General features: G+C 40.6%; 1 pseudogene across 1 annotated transcript; it reads left to right on the top strand.

The window, feature by feature from the left end:
• The first annotated feature begins 291 nt into the window (after positions 1-291).
• Positions 292-3374, top strand: LOC308244171 (FUN14 domain-containing protein 2-like; annotated as a pseudogene). Its single transcript has 2 exons — positions 292-324; positions 2842-3374. The product of its transcript is annotated as an FUN14 domain-containing protein 2-like (transcript).
• The last annotated feature ends 9309 nt before the right edge of the window (positions 3375-12683 follow it).

Raw genomic sequence — 12683 nt, 5'->3', positions numbered from 1 at the left:
CCATTTTTTTCATTTGTGACCTATTTCTTTGTCTCCACATTTTGGCTGCTTCCCTGTGTTGATAGAGTGGCTTTGTGTGCTAGGTGTCCTTTAGGGCCCAGTGGCTCAGCCTCCCTAATTACCTGAGGTGGACCTTCTTGGTGCACCCCTTTGTGGACTGTGTGCTCAGCCTTGTTGTAGTTAAGCCTTGATTGCTATTGGTATCACTGGGAGGAATTGACCTCCAGACCAATTGGCTGTGAGGATCAGTTGTGTGTATGATGGGAGAACTTCTGTGTTGGAAACACACTTATGGAGGCTCTGGGACTCTTTGACCCAGCTGCAGTATGTTAAGTTTCAGATTGCAAAGGGCCAGGCCATTCATATGCAAAAGCCTCTGTGCATATCTTGGATGGGGTTGTAAATTGGGTGGGGCAGGGTCTCAGGGAATCACCAGGGTGGAGCAAACAGCAATGGCTGACTGTAAGCCCTGCCTGGAAGAGGTCCTGTGTCTCTGTGTCCCGCGGCACCATGCAGGAACAATGATTGCTGCTAGCACCTTTGAGAGAAAGCCACCCTCGAGTTCCGCCCGATGCCAGACAGTCCAGTTTCTCCCCGTATGAGTCTGGATCCCCAGAGTCTCACCCAGAACTGGAGTTCAGAGCAGTCAGGAGCTTGTATTTCCCTCCCAATTGAAAAAGACAACAGAGTACTCAGTTGCCAGCCCTTTCCATGCGCCTCTGTACCCCTGCACTTCACTTCTGCACCTCTGCCCCTCCTCTGAGTCTCAGTGTGCTTTTCTCTTTCCTTATAGTTGTATAATTTCCACTCAGCCAGCCTTCCCATGGTTCTGGATGATACCCATTTTGTCTTTTAGTTGTAGTTTTGAAGTGGTTGTGTGAGGCAGCAAGTTCAGGCGTTTACCTATGCCACCATCTTGGTTTCTCCACAATTGGTATTTTTGTATTGATCTTGTATCCTGTGAACTTAATGAGCTTGATATTATTTCTCATAGTTTTTTAGTAAATTCATTAAGTTTTCTATATACAAGATTATGTCATCTGCATGTAGATATACGTAATTTTACTTCTTTCTTTCCAATCCATTCTTGTTTAATTGCCCTGGCTTGAACCTCCAATACAATGCTGAATAGACTTGATGAGAGCAGATATTTTTGTCTTGTTCCCAATCTTAAGAGGAAAGCATTCAATCTCTCATTATTAAGTATGGTGCTAGTTGTAGGTTTGCATGATGTTAATTTTTTTAAATTAAGCATTTTGATAAATTCATCCTGGTCCTCCACCAACATTTTACACACAACTTTGAGATTTACTAATCTCTCAATCATATATTGAATATTCAGAACAAACAGAACTAGTTTTATCCTTTGAATGTGATGTACAAATGCCTGAGCCCAACTAAAAGTTTGTTTCCATTTCATGCTGGCAGTAACACAAAAAAAAAATGATATTTTGACCACAACATTAACCTTCTTCAAGGATACATTAAGCTTAGTGCAAAATCAGTGGAGGCATGGTGTGGTTTTTATAATCCCTTTGTTGGCTATTTGGATGATCACAATAGGTAATGTATAATTGTGGGTAAGGGGAGAAGAGATAACATGGAAAAATAAAATTCAAAGATAATCCAAAATTCAAATTTTGGCCAGTAATTTTTTTCCCAGCATTTCACCCTTCATTTCCCCCCCTAAGCTTCTTTATATTTTCCTCTCCTTAATCAAATATATAAGTAGCTTAAAAGATAGCAGGCTGAGAAGAGAGGGAAAGGGTATAAGTAATCCACAAACAGTCTAAATATGAACCTGAATTATGAAAAGGAGCTGCTTTACAATTATATGATCTTATAACAAATCCTTACCATCGGCAGAATTAATTACCCATTGGGACTGGGAGTCTTTTTTTACTCAGTAAACATTTGCCAGTTTAAGAAGTAGTACTATGGATTTAACATGCCTGGCTAGTAGAAGAATGTCAGAATCTTGGGACAAATAATTTGGTTTCCTTAGGCCATAGTTTCTTTACCTATTTTTAAAAGGGAAGGGGGGTTCATTGGGGAATAAGACTAAATTATCTCTAAGGGCTCTTTAACTTCTTTCTAATGGCCTGTTTTATTATTCTGTTTAAGTTGTTGTGTCGTTTTTTTGGAAGGTTCTTTTTTGCATGTTTTATTAAATGTAATTTAAAAAATACAAGGTAGGTAAAAAATACTTTAAAAAATTGATTGAGCCCTAGCTGGTTTGGCTTAGTGGACAGAGTGTCAGCATGTGGACTGAAGGGTCCCAGGTGCCACAACCTTCATGGTGGGGGTTCAGGATCTGAAGGAGGGGCCGATGGACAAATGAAAATGCTATACAAGACATATGAATTTAGAAGCCATTGGGGGCCAGGTGGAGTCCTCTTTCTTAAAGAGACCCACCAACTTCTGGCCTGGTCCGCTATTTATTTACTTGAATACACATTTGCCCTTTAGCAATCATACAGGCAGATCAGAGGTAAAATTTGGTAAACAGTATAAGGATTATCAGGTTAACAAATTGCCTTGAGCCATTGAGCCTACAGCAGGGCAATATTATGCTGATTTTCAGCCTGCTGAATATCAAAATCCATGGGCCTTTTAATGATTCTTTTTGCATTTTTATGCTAACTGCTGTTTGCTTTAGCCTTTGGCACCGAGGTTCGATTCCAGTCAAGGGCACAAGCCTGGGTTATGGGCTCATCCCAGGTAGGAGGTGTGCAGGAGGCAGCCGATCAATGATTCTCTCTCATCATTGATGTTTCTACCTCTCCCCTCCCCCCATCTCCCTTCCTTTCTGAAATCAATAAAAATATATTTTTTAAAAAGTTGATTGAGAATTGGGCGACCACAGTGCGCCACTCTGTGTCCTATGGCACCATGCCTCCAAGTGTCACCTCCAGACCTGCTTGCTGAAATGGCCATGTCCACTCAAGGACATTTTGAGTCAGTGAACCTTGCAGAATTTGGTAAAAAGCAGCCAAGGTGGCGCAAACTGTTTGGCCAGGAATCTGGGCACTTGGCTGAAAAGTATAGTGTGGCAACCCAGCTGTTAATTGGAGGTGTCACTGATGGTGCACGGGTTTCATATTCCAGATGGTCGGAAAGTTGGCTGCAACAGCTGTGGGAGGAGGATGTTTTCTTCAACTTACAAACCATAATGGGTACAATACATCTAAGTTGACGGGCAACGAGTAGAGAACAACATGAAGAAAGCCAAGGAACAGCTGAAGATCCATGAGAACAACCACATATCTACAGAGGTGAAAAGCAAAGCTGACGAGATGGTGTCATTTGTGAAGAAGAACGTTCTAGTGACTGATGGAATTTTCAGAGGCTTTCTGCTTGTCATAGCATCCTAAGGAGGATGACTTTGCTTCCACAATTCCTGGTTTTTCCACCTACCAGCCTCTTCACTCCATCATAGAACATCGAGTCTCCTCTTCCTCCTTCTCTTCTGTGCCTTCCTCCCTGTTGTGGCATATCTGAATGGCTTCTATAAGCCTCTGTTGGTACAAACTGATACAGTCCTACTGTGAGCCTCACCACAAGAACAGAAGAGACAAATTCATGCTCTCCTCTCAGAAAACTTCCTACCTGACTAATCTGTAAGTCAGCAAGAATGTTCCTTTCCCCCTTACATAAGATACTACCAGTAGAACATAGTGCAAGATGGTTCACTCTGGAGGATGAGTTGATCCTCAAAGGTTGTCCCAAACTTGATATGGAAAAGGAATAACAATCACATAGATACCTTATTTTGTGCTGCATAGAAAGGAACTGGATACATTTGCCTTTAAGCATGACAGATTTTGGTGTCCACCATTTTTCCTTTTCTTTTCTTTTTTTTAATTTATTGTTGAAAGTATTATATATGTCCCTCTTATCCCCCCATTGACCCTTCTAAGCTCACCCCTGTCCCCTACCCCAGGCCTTCACCCCCTATTGTTTATGTTCATAGGTTATGCATATATGCATACTCTACTTATTTTTTAGTTGGCTTTAGATTACAGAAATATTTATAACTGCTATAATTATCCTAACAAAATGGCAGCATAAACACTATAATGGGAAAAATTATGAATATAGCATGAACTTGTGCTAATCGTATATATGCTGAACTGAAGATATTGTGTTTGCTGGGAAAATCTTTAGGGAAATCACCCAATGGATACATAATTGGATAACCAGACTTAATGAATCATTTAGGGGCATTAAGATGGTATCCGGGGATGGGAAGTTTCCACTATACAGGATAACACAGATCTCATGGCTATTCCCAAAGGGTTTATATATGGTAAAATAAGTGACTTTAGGTGGGATAAGGTGGAAGCTCTTGGATTTTTATTTCTTACAAATGGTTTTAAGCTTTGAAATGTGAAGTATTCTTGACTTATTTTCAAAGCATTAGACTAGAGGTAGTGATAGCTCCTCTGTGCTAATTCTATTATTTCTTTATCCAGTTAGTATAAATTATGTAATATTTGAACCAGAGTTTTAAATAGGTAGCATTCCAGGTATTCAGAATTGAGAATGGTGGCAATAGCACCTGTGAAATAAAATATTTCCACCATGAAATGTAAAAAATAAATTGTTGATTAATTTTAGAGAGAGAGGAAAAAATATTGATTTTTTTGTCCCACTCATCCATTCACCTACTGGTTCACTCCTGTATGGGGCCTGACCAGGGATTGAACCTATTATCTGACTAATATTGACAAGGATCAGGGAATGAAAGAATATTAGAGTATGAAGAGTCCTTAGTGGTCATCCAGACAAACCTACTGTCCCGTATAAAAATTCTTCTCAATAGCACTGACTAAAGATCAGTTATCAGCTTCTGTTTGAACATTTCCTGTAACAAGGAGTTCACTGGCTTATGACAGTTGATTCCAATTTAGGGCAACCTTAATAAACAATTTTTTGCTTAAATTAAGATGAAATCTGTCTCCTTGTAACTTCTACCTTTCTGATCTTTGGAGCCACATAGAATAAATATAATCCATCTTACACATGAGTCCTTTATTTAAAAATATTTTTTATTGATTTCAGAGAGGAAGGGAGTGGGAAAGAGAGATAGAAACATCAATGATGAGACAGAATCATTGATCGGCTGCCTCCTGCATGCCCCCCATTGGGGATCAAGTCTGCAAATGGGACATGTACCCTGACCAGGAATCGAACCAAGGCCTCCTGGTTCATAGGTCATCGCTCAACCACTGAGCAGCACTGTTTGGGCATCACACACAAGTCCTTTAGATGTTTGAAGAATGTTATATCCTCTAACACAAATTCTCTTTCCCAGATTTCTACAACTGTTATTGTTGTTGTTTTAATATATTTTATTGATTTTTTACAGAGAGGAAGGGAGAGGGATAGAGAGCCAGGAACATCAATGAGAGAGAAACATCAATGAGCTGCCTCCTACACACCCACCACTGGGGTGTGCCCACAACCAAGGCACATACCCTTGACCAGAATTGAACCTGGGACCCTTCAGGCTGCAGGCCGATGCTCCATCCACTGAGCCAAACCGGTTAGGACTCTTCAATTGTTTTTATAGGTCATGATTTCCAAGCCATTTGCCATCGTGGGCTCTATTAATGGGCACTTGTTTTGTTTTTGTTTTTTTAAATACATTTCTTCTTTAAAAAGATTGCTCAGAACTGAACACACAGTAGAATGGATTATTGGTTTGTAAGCTGTTTTTCTTTGACAGTAGAGGAGTCAAAGACACCTTTGGGAATCCAATGAAAACTATGCACCTTTTCCCTAAAAAAATATAGACACAAAATTCTTCACTTGCAAAGGCCATGCAGGGTGTTTGAGATTTGACTAAAGCCTATTCATAGGCCCCAGTTATTAAACAGTATTTATGGTCTATTGCTTTTTTAAAAAATATACATTTCTTTTATTGATTTCAGAGAGGAAGGGAGAGGGAGAGAGAGAGAGAGAAAAAAACATCAATGATGAGAGAGAATCATTGATTGGCTGCCTTCTGCACAGCCCCTACTGGTGATTGAGCCCAAAACCAGGCAAGTGCCCTTGGCTGGAATCAAACCTGGGACCCTTCAGTCTGCAGGCCGATGCTCTATCCACAGAGCCAAACCGGCTAGGGCTGGTCTATCACCTTTCTTATTTGAATATTAGAGGGCCGGTGCATGAAATTTGTGCACAGGGTGGGTGTCCCTCACCCCAAACTTCACCCTTTCCAATCTGGGACCCATCAAGGGCAGTCGGACATCCCTCTCACAATCCAGGACTGCTGGCTCCCAACTGCTCGCCTGTCTGCCTTCCTGATTGCCCCTAACTGCTTCTGCCTGCCAGCCTGATCACCCCCTAACTGCCCTCCCCTGCAGGCCTGGTCACCCCTAACTTCCCTCCCCTGCAGGCCTGGTCACCCCTAACTGCCCTCCCCTGCAGGCCTGGTCACCCCTAACTTCCCTCCCCTGCAGGCCTGGTCACCCCTAACTGCCCTCCCCTGCAGGCCTGGTCTCCCCCAAATGCTCTCTCCTGCAGGCCTGGGTCCCCCCCAACTGCCCTTCCCTGTAGGCCCGGTCACCTCCAACTTCCCTCCTTTGCTGGCCTGGTCACCCCAAACTGCCCCCCCCCAGCAGGCTTGATTGCCCCTAACCGCCCTCCCTTGCAGGCCTTGTCACCCCCAACTGACCTCCCCTGCTGGCCATCTTGTGGCTGCCATCTTGTGTCCACGTGGGGGCAGCCATCTTTGACCACATGGGGGCAGGCATCTTGTGTGTTGGAGTGATGGTCAATCTGCATATTACTCTTTTATTAGATAGGAAAGAGTCCTGTTGCACAGGTGGGGGTGCCAGCTGGTTTGCCCTGAAGGGTGTCCCGGATCAGGGTGGGGGTTCTCTTGGGGCGTGGGGCAGCCTGGGCGAGGGGCCTGTGGTGGTTTGCAGGCCGGCCACGCCCCCAAGCGACCCAAGCGGAGGCCCTGGTATCTGGGATTTATTTATCTTCTACAATTGAAACTTTGTAGCCTTGAGCAGAGCCAAGCCTCCTGCTTGCTCCATGGCTGCAGCCATTTTTGTTGGGATTTATTTATCTTCTATAATTGAAAGTTTGTAGCCTTGAGTGGAGGCCTGGGCCTGCCAGTGTGTGTGGAAAGCTTGGCTTCCTCCATTGCTGGGGAAACCCAAGCCTCTTGCTCTTCTGTGGCCACAGCCATCTTGGTTGGGTTCATTTGCATACTCGCTCCTGATTGGCTTGTGGGTGTGGCTTGTGTGTGTAGCAGAGTGATGGTTAATTTGCATATTACTCTTTTATTAGATAGGATTTGATAAAGTCTAAGGTTTGTTTTACACCAGGTTTATTCATTTGAGTATTTAGCTTGATAATTTTGGCAAATGGTGTCCTTTTACCTTCTTTCCTTCTTTCCTTCTTTCCTTCCTTCTTTCCTTCCTTCCTTCCTTCCTTCCTTCCTTTCTTCCTTCCTTCCTTCTGTCTTTTCTTTCTTCATTTCTTCCTTCTTTTTGTTGTTTTTAATATTTCCGCTTACTTGTGCAGATAATTATTATTTTTTAGTTTTTAAAATATATTTTTATTGATTTCAGAGAGAGAGAGACAGAGATAGAAACATTACTGATGAGAGAGAATCATTGATCAGCTGCCTCCTGAATGCCCCCCACTGGGGATTGAGCCTGCAACCAGGCATGTGCCCTGACAGGGAATGGAACTGTGACCTCTTGATTCATAGGTTGATGCTCAAACACTGAGCCACACCAGCTGGGCTCTTTCTTTCTTTCTTTCTTTCTTTCTTTCTTTCTTTCTTTCTTTCTTTCTTTCTTTCTTTCGGGGAGCGGGGGCTAATTATTTAAATGTAAGTTTGGAACTTTTATATTTATCTCTGTTAAATTATATTTTTATTATTTTGGCTCATTATCTAAGCCTGTTAAGATCTTTTAAAACCTTGGTTTGATGCTCATGGTATTAATCAGCAATCCCTCTAAGCATCATGTCATCTGAAATTTAATTTTTTTTATGTTTGTTGAAGGCATTGATTAAATTGTGGAATAACAGGTCAAGGACAGAGTTATGTAGCATGTGCCTGAAGACCTCCCTCCAATATGACAGTGATATTCTTCTGATATCTTTTAGTTCACATTTCTTTACCTTGTCCATAAAAATAAATAAGGGACTTTATAGTAAGCCTTGATAAAAATAAAAAGTCACTATGTCTTAATGGCACTTCCTTGACTTACAAGGTTAGTACTCCTATCAGAAAAGGAAATGAGGATTATTACAAGGAGTTAATTTTAGGGCTGATACATATTTATCATTTTATGCAACAGTTGCATTCCTAAGAAGATTCATGCAAATAATACCATATTAATAATAATGAGTTGTTATATAGATAGAACTTACAGTCAAGGACTGTTCTAAATTTTTTATATCCACTTACTTATTTAACCTGACAACCCTATGAGGTAGGAAAAAGGATGAGGGAGGTTAAGGTACTTGCACAAGTTAAGTAGCTATTAAGTGACAGTCAAGGTTTGAGCTCAGTTTGTCTAGAGAATTCATGTATTTATACAGCCTTGTATTTTAAAAATTCCAGATTCAGTGTAAAGAAAACTCTTGGGTCATTTTCTGCACATTTAGTTTCCTCTCTCAGGATTTCTACCCTGGTTCCACATTACATATCAATCCAAGAGAATGAATAGAGCACCCTTAGTACTTGCTATTTGCCCAGAAAAGTATGTTTTGAGATAGGCAAATTTCTTTCTAAGCAGTAAGTATGAGAGGGGGGAGAGGATCCTAGGATTCACTAAGACCCAATGCCTTGATGGAGTAATTTGGACATTAGATAACCTAGTCAAATTTAGTCACTGGCTGGGCCAAACTCCTCCCCTTTCTGTGTCACAGTTTCCCCATCTGCTTTATCCCATTCTCCTCCCTTCCTTAGAGGGATTGTGAAATGAAAATAAGAGTATGACTATGTGAAGAGCTTCAAGTTTGAAAGATACTAGGAAAATACAAAATGCTATTAGAATTTATCTGCCCTGACAAATTAACACACTTTAACTATTAAAACTAATTTGATTATACCACTGCACATCACCTTTTTAAAAACATAGAAAAACTATTTAATCCTAAATTAAATGTGAGGATTAGGACTCTTGGCCTAATTTAAATTAAAGGTCGTGTAAATTGCCAGCTGCAAGTTCAGGGACTATTATTAATGCAGGATTTTAACTGTAGAATAAATTCTTATCAAGATTAGGCAGGTGATAGTTTACTTGATACAACATTGACTGTCCCTGGTGCCTTCATTTTTATCTGGGGAATAATATAAACATAAATATAAATATAAATATAAATATAAATATAAATATAAATATAAATATAAATATAAATATAAATATAAATATAAATATAAATATAAATATAAATATAAATATAAATATAAATATAAATATAAATATAAATATAAATATAAATATTGTGTCCCAAGAAATGTATACACACTTGGAATAATTATAAAGTCAGTGTTTATTAATTTACAGTTCATTTTCAAAATTTAAAAGAATCTACAGAAATAAAATCTTTTTTTTGGTCAATGCCTGTTTTCAAACTGATGACCATTCTGGTCAGGCACTGCTGATAATGCAAAGCAATGGAATCACAAACATCAAGAATCATTTTGGCCCTAGCTGGTTTGGTTCAATGGATAGAGTGTAGGCCTGTGGACTGAGGGGTCCCAAGTTCGATTCCGGTTAAGGGCACATACCTGGGTTGGAGGCTCAACCCCCAAAAGGGGCTGTGCAGGAGGCAGTTGATCAGTGATTCTCTCTCATCATTGCTGTTTCCATCTCTCTCTTCCTCTCCCTTTCTTTCTGAAATATATATATACTAGAGGCCCGGTGCATGAAAATTCATGCACTGGAGGGGAGTTCCCTCAGCCTGGCCTGCCCCCTCTCACAGTCCGGGAGCCCTCAGGGGCAGGAGGCAACCCGGCGATCAGGGGAAGGCAACGCCCCATCACACCTCTGCTGCTCCACTGCCGGCAGCGCAAGCCTTGGCCAGCCCTGGTTACCTGAGCCCCGGACGGCCCTGGGCAGCTGGGCAGCCACCATCCGAGGCTTGCTTTTGCCTTGGGCTGGCCCTGGGTGGCTGGGGGACTGAGGGGATTTGGGGACTCCGGAGGCAGGTATGCAGAGTGGCTGGGCCTGCCTTGGTGCGGGCCCGGCCTTGCCGTATGCCTGCGGCCCCGGCGGGGCTGAGGGGACTGGGCACCACCATCTTGTGGCTGTGGGCGCCGCCATCTTTGAGGGTGTGGCAGTCAATTAGCATATTCCCTCCTTATTGGCTGTGGGTGCCGCCATCTTTGAGGGCAGGGTAGTCAATTAGCATATTCCCTCTTTATTAGATAGAAATATATATAAAGAATCATTTTGTTTAGTACTTGTGTGTATATATAGGGGGTCCCCCAAAATGTATAAATGCCTTGAATAATTATAAAGGCAGTGTTTGTACTTCAACAGCATTTTCAAACTTCCAGTAGCATTTTAGGATAAATTTTCATTGTCCAAAGCTTAGTCTGGCTGAAAAGAAAAAAAGACATCAATTAAGCTATCAGCTGTTAAAGTGTATAAACATGTATACCTGCCTCAAAAACATGTGTATACACTTTGAATAATTATAAAGTCGGTGTTTATTAACATACAGCTCATTTTCAAAATTTTTTAAAAGAATCTACAGAAAGAAATAATTATGTGTGTGTGTGTGTGTGTGTGAATGTCTGTTTGTAAACTGATGACCATTCTGGTCCAGGCACTGCTGATAACTCAAAGCAATGGAATAGCAAAGAACTTAGATACATATATGCATAACCCATGGACAGAGATAATAGTGCGATAGGCTGGAGCGGTGCGGGGGGGGGGGGGGGGGAGCATGGGCAGGGTGGAGGGGCTCAATGGGGGGAAAAAGGGAACATCTGTAATACTTTCAATAATAAAGATACATTTTTTTAAAAGCATCATTTCATTTGGTATTTGTGCTCCCTCAATTGGTCAACTGTTGTCAGTTTTATACCGCGAAGTATATTTTATGTATCACCATAAAAAAAAGTTTAGTGGCACTTTAGGATAAATTTTCTTTGTTCAAAGCTGAATCTGGCTTCCCCCATTATTTCTAATCAGTTAAACCTGAAAAGACATGAAAATTAAGTGAATTATCAGCTGTTAAAGTGTGTATACATTTTTTGGGGGACATATATATATACACACATACATATATACACACACTGACTGACTGGGAAGACTTTTAAAAACCCCATTTAGTATTAAATAACACTAAAAGATAATAGTGTGTTAGAAGCTGACAAGGTATCATACTATCTAAATGGATTTGTTGACCTTTAAAATAGACCTTGGCTCTCATGTCTGTTTGTCACAATTTCCTACTTATTTCCTTCCCCACCTTTTCCTCATTGTCAACTCTTGTTATTCTCAGTGGTCATGGAAAAAAGGTCATGAGGGCCTTAATGTGACCAAAACAACATAGCCTGGCTGGTCATCTCTCTTCCTTACTGAATTATTTCTTTTTCTTTTTGTTAAATATATTTTTATTTATTTCAGAGAGGATGGGAGAGGGACAAAGAGATAAAAACATCAATAATGAGAGAGAATCATAGATTGGCTGCCTCCTGCATGCTCCCTACTGGGGATCGAGCCCGACACCCAGGCATGTGCCCTGACTGGGAATCAAACCGTGACCTCCTGGTCAACCACTGAGCACACCAGCCAGACTGAACTATTTCTTTTTCTAAAAATGTTTATTAAGGGATAATTGATGTACAACATTATATTGGTTTCAGGTATACAAAATAATTCAATATTTGTATATATTGTGAAGTGATCACCACAATAAGTTTGGTTTAATACCTGTTTACTAAACTATTTCTAATTGGACTCATTACAAAACTTCTAACAGTAAGAGTAAAAGCCTTTTAAACACAAATCTTGTACCAATAAACAGGATTTCATTAAGAAGTTCATTTGGTGCAGGAGCACCCAAATACATAAAAAAAACTCCTGGAAGATATCAAGGGAGAGGTCGACAACAATACAATCATAGGAGGGGACTTTAATACACCACTGACATCACTGGCTAAATCCTCTAGGCAAAAAATCAGCAAAGAAACAGCAATTCTAAATGACTCACTAGATCAGATGGACCTAATTGACATCTTCAGAGCATTTCACCCCAAAGCCATGGAATATACGTTCTTCTCAAGTGCACATGGGACATTTTCAAAAATAGACCATATATTGGGTCACAAACAAAGTCTCCCCAAATTCAAAAAGATTGAAATCATATCAAGCATTTTCTCAGACCACAATGGCATAATAGTAGAAATAAACAACAATAAAAGCATTACAAAAAATTCAAACACTGGGAAGCTGAATAGCATGCTAATAAACAATGATTGGGTTATCAATGAGATCAAAGAAGAAATTAAAAACATCCTGGAGACTAATGACAATAAAAACACAACAATGCAAATACTATGGGACACAATGAAAGCAGTCCTGAGAGGGAAGTTTATAGCTCTACAGGCCTAGCTCAAAAAACAAGAAAAAATGGTAATAAATAATCTAACTCAACATCTCAAAGAATTAGAAAGAGAGCAACAAGAAAAGCCC

Source organism: Plecotus auritus (genome assembly GCF_963455305.1).
Source record: "Plecotus auritus genome assembly, chromosome: 3".
Lineage (NCBI taxonomy): Eukaryota > Metazoa > Chordata > Mammalia > Chiroptera > Vespertilionidae > Plecotus > Plecotus auritus.
This window is presented reverse-complemented; position numbering and strand designations above follow the sequence as displayed.